The 15146-nt window shown below is 46.7% G+C and overlaps 1 long non-coding RNA gene across 1 annotated transcript; it reads left to right on the top strand.

Annotated features, from left to right (window-relative positions):
- Window positions 1–378: 378 nt before the first annotated feature.
- Window positions 379–1069, top strand: LOC308577371. Its single transcript, XR_014003620.1, has 2 exons — window positions 379–682; window positions 726–1069. It is a non-coding gene; the product is annotated as an uncharacterized lncRNA (long non-coding RNA).
- Window positions 1070–15146: the final 14077 nt, after the last annotated feature.

Raw genomic sequence — 15146 nt, 5'->3', positions numbered from 1 at the left:
TCCGATTGATTGATTGATTGATTGAGTGAGTGAGTGAGTGAGTGAGTGAGTTCACTTACATGCTGGGGCAGGAGACCCTTAATCTCAGGGTTGTGGGTTCAAGCCCCACATTGGGTGAAAAGATTCCTGCGTTGCAGAGGGTTGGGCTAGATGACCCCTGGGGTCCCTTCCAACCCTACAATTCTATGCCATTTTCCCACAATGAGCTGTGCTCAAAACAGCTTATAGCAAACATCCAAAACACAGAAACACAGAGCACGAGAAGTACAAATATACAAAATGCAGAGCATGTCGGAAGATTAAGAAATGACAAACATAGCATTCTCCTTTGAAGCAAATTGTGCCTTCTAGATTTGTTTCAGATTGATAGTGTTACCGGAAAAATCCGAGGGCTCCCTTGGACAAAAACAAAGACACCAACCAGGATAACTTGGAGCAAAACAGCAGCCTGTAGGCTTGGCCTTTATTGAACTGTTGCAACAGGGTGTTCCCCTCACTTGCAAGAGAGAGGAAAGACCCAGAAATATGGTGTGCAAGACCTTATAAAAACTTTTGAAATTCCCCTCCTCTAGGTCAAGCCCACCCCCAGAAACATCATGCATACATTACAGAAAGGAGGGGTTGACATCATGCATACATTACAGAAGGGGTTGACATCATGCATACATTACAGAAAGGAGGGGTTGACATCATGCATACATTACAGAAAGGAGGGGTTGAGGGAGGAGTTGGTGGTAACCTGAGTGTCCTGTCACCTGGCTGGTTCCTCCTTTCCCCCTCCCCATGAGTCATTTTCCAGGAGACAAAGGGGAGTTTGCAGTTTCCTGCCCCCAGAGGGAAGATCTGATCATTGTCCTTTGTTTCAGTCCATGCTGAATCCACTACCATATGCAGGTTATTTGTGATTTTGATTGTCTTCTGTCTGGGATTATCAGGGTTGACATAGCAACTGGGCAGGGCTCCTGTGGATGTGCTGGGATGGTGAAGGGATTATGGCTGACCAGAACCAAGCCACCCCCCTTTGATAGTCCTTGTCATATGGAGTAAAATAAAAATGGAACAGTGCAAATCCGATGTATGGTTGATTTTTCTATGAATTTATAACAGAAATGTGGCGTATGTAATGTGTGAGTGTGAGCGTGTGTGAAGTTTGTACAAACAGAATGATTGGGGTGGGGGGGTTCCTGCTACAGTTGCCTGTATTTTAAGAAAGGGAATGTAAAGATTTAAGTTTCAAGATACATTAGCAGGAGATGCCTGAGCTGCTCTTGCTCACCTGGGCGCCCTGAGAGGCAGGAGCAGGAGGGGAGTGGGTCACTCTAGGGAAGAAGGAAGCCCCACATGCTCTTCCTCTCCTCTCCCCCTCGCAGCATTCCAGGGGCTGACGCAGAGCCCATGGCAGACCATGTCGACCACTAACAACATCGCCCAGGCACGGAAGCTGGTGGAGCAGCTGCGGATCGAGGCCGGGATCGAGAGGATAAAGGTGCGCCAGGAAAGAGGAGGGCCACCCCCCCCACAAGCACACCCCACAGGGCCCTCAAAGCTCTCCCGGGGGCAGGGGCCATCCTGGGCTGTCCAGACTACCTACCCACCCCACTCCTAATGCAAGAGCAAAGAGCCCTCCCCCCCCCCGCAGCTGCTCTGGCAATGGGGGTCTGAGTGTATCTGCCCACCCCTCTTGTCCGGGGATTCCCACAGAGATGTTGCCAGCAGACATCTTCGTAGCACAGAGTTGGTCTGTCAATAACCATAAATTGTTGCTACTACTGATGATGATGGCGACACTGGATAATTCCTTCTGTCTCCTATGTTCAGGTGTGGGTGGATGTACCTTGGCTAATGTTGCCAAAATGGTGCCACCCATGAACCAGAGGCAGGAAGCAGCTGTGGGAACCGAGGTGAGCTGCCATTGACTGGTAACAAATGCAATCCAGAGTCATTCCCTTTGTCTCCAGTGAATCCACTCAATTCAGTGGCTAACCAGGATTCCCATTCATTTTCCTTTTGGTCTTCCTTGATTTATTCCAAGCCACTGGGTTTCCAAAAGAACAGAGTAGATTAATTCATCAATGGTTCCTTTAGGAAGGAGAAATGGAGCCTCCACCTTCAGAGCCAGAATACCTGATGAAAGCCAGCTTTGGGGGTGGGGGTGGTGAACAACAGAGGAAGACCGTAGCCCTGCAGGTAACATGGTGGCGGGCTATGGCCCCTTGTGGTGCTGCAAGTTTATAGCTTGTAATATTATCTGCATTTTCCTGCGCAGATTTCAGACCTCAGCAGTGATATGACAAGAGGGGAATCTGCCCTGAATCAGCCTAGGGCTAAGACAAGGGCTTGATGGGATGGAATTGCTACCTGCTCAGGTTGAGGAAGATAATATTTGAGGTAATGATATAACAAGGACTGGAAACAAAGTGAAATGTAAAGATGTCAAGGTTGATTTTTTTAAGCCATCAGAGGGGAGGAAGTGTCATGTGACCAAGACCCCTGAGAGCCGAAGCCGCAAAGCAGGCTGGGAAGTCCTTGGGGCCGAGTCAAGTCATCCAGGCCTGACTGCCAACTGGGGTCATGTGACCCCGTCATGTGACTTGGCAGCCATTTTCTCACTCTGGCATGGGACTCCTTCCCCTTCGAAGTGGCAGCCATTTTCTCTCTGTGTCCTCAGGAAGATGTCAGTCAGTCAGTCACCTCGGTTCTGAGCAGGATGGACTCTCAGTCAGACTCTTTGGAAGCAGGCTGTTGAGGAAGAAGTTGGGAAAGCTTTCTAATGAAGGAGGAGAGGACAGGTTAGGATACCCTAAAAACCTGTGTAGTCACCCCCCCCCCCACCAGGCCTCAAGCCTCAAAACTTTTTTTATAATCTCTCTTCCCACCCGAAGGCAAAGCCTCAAAAGGCTGCACTACAACATATTTTCTTCTGCAGAGGAAATATTTGGAGTTATTAGTACAGCAAACCCTCCAGTGCTCCTGCTTTCCAGGGACAGACCCAGAAGCCATTTTGGTTTCTGATTCGATTCCAGAATGTCCTGTTTTTCCTTAGGATATTCCTATTTTCATTGGAAAAATGTGGGAGGGTCTGGAGTTATCAAGCACCGAGACATCTAAAGGTAACGCTGTATAGAGAGGGGTTTTTTTGGGAAAAAAACACATTTCATGTTTCATTATTATTACTAAGTTTTACATTGCAAATTTAAATTCAAACATTAAACATTAACATCATCATTTAGGATTTCCTGAATCCTTTGACTCCCCTCCACCCTTCCATGGTTACCATTATCAATATTTTTCAACAACTTCACTTATTTTCTCTATTTAAAAAATAATAATAATCCATTCTTTCCTTTAGTTTTTTAACACAATACAAGTGTTACTCAAATCCTGCCAAAGTTTTTAGTTGTTTACAGTGTTCTCTTAATACATTATAATTTTTTCCCATTCCTTCTTAAAGTTTATAGTCGGCAGGACATGTTATCTATTCGGCTAAGGAGTGAGTGCTGCACAAATTGTGAGTGTCTCCGTGTCTGCAAGGAAGATTTTTTGACTTCAAAGAACTGGGGAGTAAAGAGACACAGGAGAGACCGTAAACAGAAGAGAGGCTGCAGAGGAGGAAGGCGATTAAGGCAATTAAGGTTGAAGACACAACATTATAACTTACCGCTTCCCAGCATTTTCTATGCGAATGTGAGATCTTTGGTGAATAAGCTGGAGGAGTGGAAATTGTGGATAGCAACGGAGAAAACTGTGAGTGAATGCTGTCTTCTGCTGCTTACAGAAACTTGGCTGACACCAATTATTCCTGACTCAGCCATAGAGCTAACAGGCTATACAGTGTTCCGCCATGATAGAACAGAGGACTCTGGTAAAAGAAGGGGGGAGGTTTGTGTGCATACGTGAATAACAGCTGGTGCACAAACCACGCTGTGATAGCCAGTCATTGCTCCCCAACTGTGGAATTTATGACGCTTAAATGCAGACCTATATATATCCCCCGAGAATTTACAGCAGTACTGATAACTATAGTATACATTGCACCTGATGCGAACATCAATGAGGCAATGGGTCTTCTGCATGATGCCATCAGCAGACAACAAGGCAAGTGTCAGAGCTGCCCAAGGTCCCAGCTCACAAAGGACCAACGCCAGTTCGTTCTTATATACAAAAGTCTTTATTGAAGTTCATTTTCACTTTGACAGCCGCAGCGTGCAGCTCTACGTCTGAAACTCTAGACCGCCGAAGCTCCGTCTGAATCTCCTCCCCCCAGACACCAGTTTAAGACTCTAGCCTTGCTCCACCTCTTCCTTTGCTCTTTCCTCCTCTGGCTCCGCCTGTCAGCTGGGGTCTCACCCTTCCTAGACTCTTCTGATGCTGAGTCCCCTGAGTCTTCCCCCTGCCTCCGGCGGGCTTTAGGACCTGGTTCCCAATCCGGGTTCTCTGCTGTTCCGCGCACCTGTACGTTTGAACTTGGCGCGCGCGCCCAGCCGGCAACCTTCCTCCTGACCGTTACACTGCTCCTGTCACTGCTTCCCCCTTCGGGGGGGCTAGCTGGACCTGACCTCCCCTCCGTTCCCCCACTCTCCGATGGAGGCGTGGTCAGCCCTGACTCATCTTCTCTCCCTGCTGGATGAGACGCTGGTCCTGCCACATGGGACTCTTCCCCCCCACTACGCTCTGGTGGGGAAGCTGGTCCTGATTTCCAGCTGCTGCTTTGGGAGTCCCCGCTGGCCCCATGTTTCTGGTGTGTCCCCCCTGGGACCCCCCTTGCCCTGACCATCGGCGCCTCCTTCTGGGAATCTTCTGATTCGCTGGAGAAGCTCATGGAATCTCTCGGGTCACTGCCATACTCCCCTACGCTGCCCTCAGATTCTTCCCCTTCGCTCTCCATTTCCTCTCTCCCCTGTGCCTCTGCTCCTGAGCCCCTGACAGCAAGTATCCCGAGGCTGCATTTCTTGTATGCGGGGATTTCAACCAGGCAGATTTGAAAGTGGTCCTACCTAAATTCTATCCACACATAAAGTGTGCAACCAGGGGAGAAAGGACTCTGGACAGGCTGTATACAAATGTCAAACAGGCCTATAAGGCCGAACCACTGGCACATCTAGGCCAATCTGATCATGTGTCCCTGCTCCTGACTCCTGAATATATCCCATTGAGGAAACGGACTCCAGCTATAAAGAGGGATATTACAATATGGCCAGCTGAAGCATCCCAACAACGACAAGACTGTTTTCATGACACCGATTGGGAGGTATTCGCCCAACAGGATGTAGAGACTCATACTGAGCAAGTGTTGGACTATATTAGGTTCTGCACTGACAATGTAACATGGAGGCGCCGGATAAAGATCTACCCAAACAGGAAGCCCTGGATGACAAGGGAGGTTCAGGGGTTGCTAAAGGCAAGAAATACTGCTTTCAGAAGTGGAAATAAGTCGTTGTACAGCTTAGCTAGAGCGGATCTAAAGAGAGGTATCCGTGTAGCAAAGGAGGCGTATAGACAGCGGCTGGAGAATCATCTACAAAGTAACAACACCAGGCAGGTGTGGCAAGGTGTACAAGAATTAACGGTATAAATCCAAGGATTCCCTGGCAGACGAGGGAGGGGCATCCCTCGCAGAGGATTTGAATGCCTTTTTTGCCCGTTTTGAAGTAACATCTGCAGCAACACCTGCTGAGGCTTTACCACCACCACCACCACTCCCTGTGAAGGCCTTGCCACCATCACCACCATCACCATCATCATCAGTACAAAGGAATGTAGTAGTCTCTGTGGAAAAAGAAGAGATGAGGAAGGTGTTGAAGGGAATCAACCCAAGGAAGGCCACAGGGCCAGATGGGGTAGCTGGAAGGGTATTGAGAGACTATGCAGATCAACTAGCAGGAGTTTTCACTGGGATCTTAAATCGATCCCTAGCCCAGGCTATTGTTCCATCCTGCCTAAAGTCCTCTACTATCGTTCCAATAGCAAAAAAATCTAACCCGGAAGATCTGAATGACTTTCGTCCAGTAGCACTCACACCTATAATCATGAAGTGCTTTGAAAAGCTGGTACGAAATTATGTCATTGCCTGCCTACCAGAGGGACTGGACACATTCCAATTTGCTTATAAAACGAAAAGATCGACAGAGGATGCTGTGGCGATTGCCCTCCATGCCGTTCTTGCACATTTGGAGCAGCGGGGGGGGGGGGGGGTTATGCCAGACTGCTTTTTTTAGATTTCAGCTCGGCATTTAATACCATTCTACCACAACGTCTGATGTCTAAACTGGAAGATCTGGGGCTTCCGTTATCACTTTGTGGGTGGATATTGGACTTTTTGTCAGACCGCCCCCAGAGGGTTCGGTTGGGCCCTTATACCTCTAGTATGCTTAAGACTAACACAGGAACACCACAGGGATGCGTACTCAGTCCGCTCCTTTATATTCTCTACACGTACGATTGTGTCGCTGCTCACCCTAGTAATAGGGTTGTCAAATTTGCAGATGACACAACCGTGATTGGGCTCATCTCTGAAAGGGAGGGTGAAACGGATTATAGAGATGAGGTGGAGCAGCTGACAGAGTGGTGCAGAGCTAACAACTTGCTCATAAATACAAGGAAGACAAAGGAGCTTGTGGTGGACTTCAGGAGACAGAAGAGCAATGTCCAGCCACTTTTGATTGATGGGGTCTGTGTGGAGAGGGTAACAACGTTCAGATTTTTGGGCATTAAATTACAAGAGGATCTGTCCTGGAGTGTCAACACAAGGGGGCTTGTGAAGAAGGCGCAGCAGTGAGTGTACTTTTTGAGAATACTAAGGAAAAACCATCTTCCGCAGAAACTGCTGCTTGCCTTCTATCACTGTGCCATTGAGAGCGTGCTCACTTATGGCTTATGTGTGTGGTATGGAAGCTGTACTACCCAGGACAGGATGGGGTTGTGCAGGGTTGTTAAGGCAGCAGAGAGCATTGTTGGATGCCCACTCTCCACCTTAGAGCAGATTTATGCCACAAGGTGCCATAGGAAGGCACTGGACATAGTAAAAGATCCATCGCATCCTGGTCACTGTCTCTTCGAGCTCCTGCCGTCAGGACGGAGATACAGGACGATGAAGACAAGAACGAGCCGTCTTAAGAACAGCTTCTTCTCCAGAGCGATCTCGGCCCTGAATGGGAAGCCTGGACTTTGAAAGTCATCTAATCTTCCTTGCTGTATTATACTGTATTGTTTTAATTAGTGTTTTTATAGTTGTTTTGATTTTGTGTGGAGTCCCCTACCTGGGTGGATGGAGCAGCCAAGTAATTTCGTTGTCCCCGAGAGGGGGCAATGACAATAAAGATATTATTATTATTATTATTATTATTATTATTATTATTATTATTATTATTATTAAGTTCTCTTTCTGGTTTCTGATTCTCCCGGTCATTCTCGCCATTTCGGCATAATCTATAAACACCATCTCCAACTCTTTGAAAGATTCCATCAACAGTGTCTCTGAAAAATTGTACACATCACTTGGGAAGACAGGCAAACTAATATCAGTGTACTGGAAGAAGCAAAGATCACCAGTGTTGAAGCAATGATTCTTTAACATCAACTTCGTTGGACTGGTCATGTTGTGCGGATGCCTGATAATCGTCTTCCAAAGCAAATACTCTATTCCGAACTTAAAAATGGAAAGTGCAATGCTGGTGGCCAACAAAAGAGGTTTAAAGACTCTTTCATGGCAAATCTAAAAAAAAGTAGTATCAACACCAACAATTGGGAAACACTGGCCTGTGAGTGCCTTTCCCAAAGGTGTCATGGGCTTTGAAGACACTTGAACTCAGGACGAAAGGGAGAAACAGGCTAAGAGGAAGGCACGCTTGGCAAACTCTCACCGGGATCAACTCCTGCCTGGATACCAATGTCCCCACTGTGGAAGGACGTGTGGATCCAGAATTGGCCTCCACAGTAACTTACGGACTCACTTTTAAAACCATGTTTATGGAAGACAATCTTACTTGGCTATGAGTGATCACCAAAGAAAGAAAGACATAAATAGTCATTTCTGCACCTTTGGTATCTCTGGTTTTTTTACAAACATCATTTTCAACTCATTATATTCATTTCCCAGAAGGCTTTTGTTATCTTGTACGTCCACCACATATGGTAGAATGTGCCTTCCTTCTCCTTACATTTCCAGCATACATTTGAAGCAATTCTATACATATTTGCTAATTTTATAGGTGTTAAGTACCACTGGTACATTATTTTCATATAATTCTCCTTCAACCCACATTCTCCTTCATTATGTTTTTTATATATGTTGGAAGTTGCCCAGAGTGGCTGAGGAACCCAGTCAGATGGGTGGGGTGTAAATAGTAAATAGTAAAATTATCATTATGGAATGGACATCCCTATTTTCAACAGAAAAATGTTGGTGGGTCTGGGAGTTGCCAGTACAGCTTCTGCGTGCTAAAATAAAGCGTGATTTCCTCAGAGAATATTTCATAAATTCTGAAAGGTGAAGGATTGGTTTCCTGCGGATTTTGTGTCTGTTATGTGTGTGCACCCTCGTGTGTTTTTTATAGCAGCTCCCTCCTGGCCTCTCCTTGCATGTGCAAAACATCTGGGTGCCTCCAATTTATCGCCTTGGCTCTGTGCACCTGCCTCTAGTGGGTGTCAAAAGTTCTTTGGGTGTCAGAGGCACCTGGGTGTTTGCATCGCCCAGGGGGAAAAATAGGTGTCAGATTTTTTCAAGTGGCACCTTCCCATGTTGACTCTGAACCACGGACCAGGAAGAAGGCAGCTGCATTGTTTGATTTCATCTGTTTGCAAAAGGTGTTTTCCTCTCATTAGGAAAGGAATCGAAAACAAAACTGGCAGCCTAGCAATGCAATTATGCAAATCTACGGCGAGGCTGCATTGGGATGTGTGCTGTGGTCAGTTTTGATCGTCTCCTCTGGAAAAGGATATTCAGGATTTGAAAAAAGTTTTGGAAAAGAGCAACCCAAATGATCCAGGGATTGGAGCAACTCCCCTATGAAGAAAGGTTAAGATTAAAAAATAAATAAAGTAATTAACATCAAAGAATTTTTCTGTACGGTCAAGTTAATTGTTTCTATTACCCTCTCCATACCCTCCAACATTTCTCTGATGAAAACAGGGATGTCTTTAATAACAACAACAATACTACCCACCCATCTGCCTGAGTTGCCCTAGCCATTCTGGGTGGTTTCCAACATATATAAGAGAATAATACTAATAATAATAATGATAATAATAACAACAACAAAAACAATAATTTATTATTTATACCCTGGAGGGATGCGGGTGGCGCTGTGGGTAAAACCTCAGCGCCTAGGACTTGCCGATCGTCAGGTTGGCGGTTCGAATCCCCGCGGCGGGGTGAGCTCCCATCGTTCGGTCCCAGCGCCTGCCAACCTAGCAGTTCGAAAGCACTCTTAAGTGCAAGTCGATAAATATGTACCGCTTTATAGCGGGAAGGTAAATGGTGTTTCCGTGTACTGCGCTGGTGCCGGCACGCCAGAGCAGCTTTGTCACGCTGGCCACGTGACCCGGAAGTGTCTTCGGACAGCGCTGGCCCCCGGCCTCTTAAGTGAGATGGGCGCACAACCCCAGAGTCGGACACGACTGGCCCGTATGGGCAGGGGTACCTTTACCTTTACCTTATTCATACCCCGCCCACCTGGCTGGGTTTCCCCAGCCACTCTGGGCGGCTCCCAACAGAATTAAGAAACTTATCTATACAGGGCTGTCTTCAGACATCTTCTAAAGGTTGTATAGTTATTTACCTCCTTGGCTTGGGGGTCACATAACCCCATAACCTCCAACATTTCTCTGATGAAAATAGGGACGTCCAATGGGAAAGTAGGATCAAATCAGGAACCGGGATGGCTTCTGTAAATGCAGGACTGTCCCTGGAAAATAGGGGCCCTTGGAGGGTCTGCCTCCCCCCAAAATTGCCAGTGTGGGACATTGTAAGAGCAGATCACACAGATTCTTGCAGAATTCCTCTAAGAGCTTTGAAAACAAAACAGTTGGGGGCTGATTACAACATACGGTATTTGCTTCTAGGCAGCCAAGAGAATGCAAGAAAAATGACACCCATATCTCTTGATACTTCTGTGCAATAGCAATGGCTTGAGCTCAAACAAAAGGACTTTCACATATTTGCTCAAGGAAACTTCTTCCACTAGCCCAATGGAAGTTTTTTTCTTTTTAAAAAGAAAAACTGACCGTTGACAACCATGCCACACAAACCAAGACGTCCCTTGGTTTCAAAATCAATTGGTAGGAGTGGCTGCAGTTTAAGGAAACTTAGGTCTAGGTTCCCCATAGAATCATAGAATCATAGAATCATAGAATCATAGAGTTGGAAGAGACCACAAGGGCCATCGAGTCCAACCCCCTGCCAAGCAGGAAACACAATTAGAGCACTCCTGACATGGTTGTCAAGCCTCTGCTTAAAGACCTCCAAAGGAGGAGACTCCACCACACTCCTTGGCAGCAAATTCCATGGGCTTATGAAGCCAGTTTTGCATTTCTGTGGCTCCTGATTGCAATGAGATGGGATTGAAATCACAGGGTTGCGGGTTTGAACCCCACCTTGGGCAAAGAAATCCTGCATTGCAGGGGGTTGGACTAGATGACCCCTGGTGTCCTTGTCAGCTGCATGATTCTATGTCTATGTCTGAGGCACAACAAAAACCACCCAGGAAGCTTCAGAAAAGGGGGGGGGGGTCAGAACCTGAGACCGAGCCCTGGGTTAATCCGCAACATGGATGTACATGCCCCAAGAATGTGAAATCACACGTTTCCCATTGTGTAAAAACATAATATTGCTTTAAAAATAATTGGTGCAGCACTCGCAGTTCAGAGTTGGTGCCCTGGCATGCCCTGCTCTCTCTTGCTTGACTTAGCGGGATCTCCGCCTTTTGGCCCTGCTGACCCAGTTTGGTTTGACCCAGATTGAGCGGGGCTCTTACATCACTGAATCTGGGGGTGTTTCTTTGTGCCACATCCGCTTTGCCCCTGGGCAGAGGAGAGAGGGTGATGCTGCATCTGTCTTCAGCTTTTTGACAGGCTCCCCAATCTGCAGATTACAAATTGCAAAAGCAGGAAACCCGATAGGTCTCTGCCCCCAGGGAGCCTACAGTGTGATGCAATTGCTGGGAGGAAGCAAGGAGGCGACGAAGAGGCAGGACTTGGGAGCAAGAGGGCTGAGCACCCAGCTGAAGTTTCATGGGATTTGGGAGTTGTAGTGCAGGGCTGAGTTTGTGAAGAGGTAATCCTGGAGGATAATAATAATAATAATAATAATAATAATAATAATAATAATAATAATATGCCTCCCATCTGATGGGGGAGTAGGGAAGCTGCCTTACGCAGAGCCACACCATTGGCAGATTGGTGGCTGTGGAGAGAACTGGATTCATAGAATCGTAGAAGTGGAAAGGAACCTGAGGGTCATCTAGTCCAACCCCCTGCAAGGCAGGAATCGAACCTGCAACCTTGACATTATCAGCACCACGCTCTCACCAACTGAGCTATCCAGGCTTTGAGATACCATGTCCTTTGCTAATCTTTTTCATATGCAGGTAACGAAAGGTCTCTGGCTTGGAACGCCCACGCCCCTCACACCACCTCCTTGGCATCAGGTCACTATGCCCTTGATCGCTTCTCATCTCCTGCCGGGGCGAACCTCGGCTTTCCATGCAAAACAATCAGATCTTTCTCCCAGCGTCTGCAGGCAGGGGCAAAGTTTTGGGCACAGCAAACTCCCCTCCCTGCCTTCATGCCTCTTTTTCTCTTTTCGGACTGGAGATATTAAAAGCTATTGAAAGAGGGTGCCAACAGACGGGTGCAAAGCCCTTTGCTCACAGAGCATCCCAGAATGGGTGGTAATTTGCCCACCACCGCTAAAATGAAAATTTAAAAATCTTCTTCTTCTTCTTCTTCTTCTTCTTCTTCTTCTTCTTCTTCTTCTTCTTCTTCCTGCAATGCAGGGAAAGGTCGTTCCAGAACATGGAAAAGAATAAACTGTTGGAATCTACGATGTCCACGATATGCATGAAAAGAAAATCAGCTAGCTATGGCAATTGTAATTAATCTTTGAATTGTTTTTGTAGATGAATGAAAGAGGGTATTGCAAGACATTTAGTGAAGAGGAAGATTTGTCAAAGCCAGCTTGTCAACATCCTTCTTAAATTGTGGAACCCAGAAATGGACACAGTATTCCAGGTAGGGGCTGACCAAGGCAGAATAGAGCGGCACTATGACTTCCCTTGATCTGGACACTAGAATTCTGTTGATGCAGCCTAGAATAGCATTAGCATTTTTTGGTGCTGCATCAGACTGTTGACTCATGTCAAGTTTGCGGTCTACTAAGATCCCGAGATCCTTTTCACATGTAATGTTAGTAAGCCAGGTGTCTCCGTCCTATATTGGTGCATCTGGTTCTTCCTGCCTAAGTGCAGAACCGTACATTTGTCCCCATTGAAACATACCCTCCAAGATTTCTCCAGTGGAAATTGGGACGTCCTATTCCATAATAATAATAATAATAATAATAATAATAATAATAATAATAATGTATTATTTATACCCCACCCATCTGACTGGGATGCAGCAGCCACTCTGGACGGCTTCCAGCATACATAAAAACATAATAAAAGATTGAAAAATTTCCCTATCCAGGACTGCCTTCTGGTGTCTTCTATAGGTTACTCATCTCCTTGGCTCGGGGGCTGCAGAACTCCAGACCCTCCAACATTTCTCCAATGAAAATAGGGACACCATAAGGAAAAGTGGGACATTCCAGGATCAAATCAGAAACTGGGACAGCTCCTTTTGGGGTTGGACTAGATGACCATTGGGGGCCCATCCAACTCTACAATGATTTGATTTTGTAAATCTGGGACTGTCCTGGAAAACAGGGCCACTTGGAGGGACAGCTGAAATTCATTTTGTTAGTTTTGGCCCAGTTCTCCAATCTGTTATGGCCATAGAATCATAGACTGGTATTTGGCCACTGGGCTAGATCACAGAATCATGGAAGAGTTGGGAGGGACCCCGAGGGTCATCTAGTCCAACCCTCTGCAATGCAGGAATCTTTCACCCAGTGGGGCTCGAACCCACAACCCTGAGATTAAGAGTCTCCTGCTCTACTGACTGAGCTGTCCAGGCCCTTTGGGTCTCATCCAGCAGCCAGGCACTTCTTGGGTTCTTCTGCTTCTTTATCATAGCAAAATCTCGAGCAATGAAAGACGTCCACCATAAGGAATGTGGGGTTGTCAGTCTCCCCGCTGCCTCTGACACCCTGATCTTTCTTGCGGGGTTAAAAGTATTTCCTTGCGAGGCGGGCGCACCCTGTGTGTAAGGGCCCCCCATGGCTTTCCCACCCACCCAGCCTGGATTATGGATTATGCAAGCGCTATTGATCTTGGCACCTGGGGAACAAAGGTGCGCAGAGTGATGCAGCAGAAAGGAGGGAGATGCGTTTATTCTCTAGGGTGTGGAAGGGAAAGATGATTAAGAGACGGGAAACTCTCAGGGAGAAGGAGGAAATGTTTCTTCATGGCGACTGAGGGAAAATGAAAAGAACATTTAGTTCAGAGGTCGTCCACAAGCCCTAGGCATGACGCGTCAACATTTGCTTTCTCATGAGGACTAGCGACATGGGGATTAAAAAAGAGAGAGAACATTTACTTCGGTAGACAGAGGAAAGTCCGCAGACCCTGATCAATGACTCAGCGACATTTGCTTTCTCATGAGGACTAGCGTCAGGATGTGGTTCATTACATCATGGCCATAAGTTATATCAGACCAAAGGCCTTTCTAGTAAATGATGCTCAATTTTGTATGTGGCTGCCGAGACCATATAACACCGGTCCTGAAAGACCTTCTCAGTACACCCTGTGGAAAGCCCTCCCATCAGATGTCAAGGAGATAAACAACTATCTGACTTTTAGAAGACATCTGAAGGCAGCCCTGTTTAGGGAAGCTTTTAATGTCTGATGTTTTATCACTATCATCATCATCACCATCATCATCATCATATGCGGAAGGACAAGCCTGTCAGTTTCAAGGACTCTCAGTTCCACGTTTTCCCAACCCTCCATTTTGTTTGCCAGATTTTTGGGAAATGTTTGCTCCATATTTTTAAAGTCCTTGTGAAAATCCATCAGAATTCCAGCCTGCCTTTCTCCTAATAAGCACCTTCCTGCAAGCCCATATGCAATGCATTCCTGTATGTTATTTTTGCAGATACCTACCTGCATTTTTAAATGCACATTTTCCCCTAATCTACACATTTCTTTGGCTGCAGAGATTCATTGCAAAAATTCGGAGATGCACAATTTTTTTCCTGAAGGATAGAGAAGTTTTTGGTTCGCGTGTTGTTTTGGAGAGGGCCATGAATCCCGACTTCTCCATCCTCCACATCCTCTGCTCCACCAGGCTGATGCTCTTCCTTCAGATTCTACCTGCAGGGTGGGAGAGATCCTGCCATTCAAGCCCTTCCCCAAGTGCCCTGTTGCATGAAACCAGCATCCTTCCTTCGCCACCTGCTGTTCCTGAACGGGAAAAGCAGGCTGCTCAAAGGGCAGGTTGCGCATGGCATCATGGAATCATAGAACTGTAGAGTTGGAAAGGACCCCAGGGGCCATCTAGTCCAACCTCCTTGCAATCCTGGAACCTCCCTCTGCTTAAAAACCTCCCAGAAGGAGAGTCCGCCACCTTCCATCCCATGGTCGAACAGCCCTTTCTGTCAGAAAGTTCTTCCTGATGTTGAGTTAAAAACTCCTCTCTTGTCACTTGAAGCCATGGGTTCGAGTCCTACCTTCCAGAGCAGGAGAAAACCAGTTTGCTCCATCTTCCCTGTGACAGCCCTTGAGCTATTGGAAGATGGCTCTCCTGTCTCCTCTCAGTCTCCTCTTTCCCAGGCTAAACATCCCCAGCTGCTGCAACTGTTCTTGGACACATAATAATTGTGAGCATTCATTCTATCACATGCGGCTGCTTGGACTGAGTTTTTGTCTCTGTGTGATGAAGGTTGTTGGGTCAAGCTAACCATGCTGTCAGGGGGCTTAGGCTGTTGTCTTTTGGGGCTGTATATATAACAAAGGAGCCACAACAGGGTGACGCCATCCTCTTTCATTTGT

Source organism: Podarcis bocagei (assembly GCF_964188305.1).
Source record: "Podarcis bocagei genome assembly, chromosome: 18".
Taxonomy (NCBI): Eukaryota; Metazoa; Chordata; class Lepidosauria; order Squamata; family Lacertidae; genus Podarcis; species Podarcis bocagei.
The sequence above is the reverse complement of the archived record's forward strand: the minus strand, read 5'-3'. Positions and strand labels throughout refer to the sequence as shown.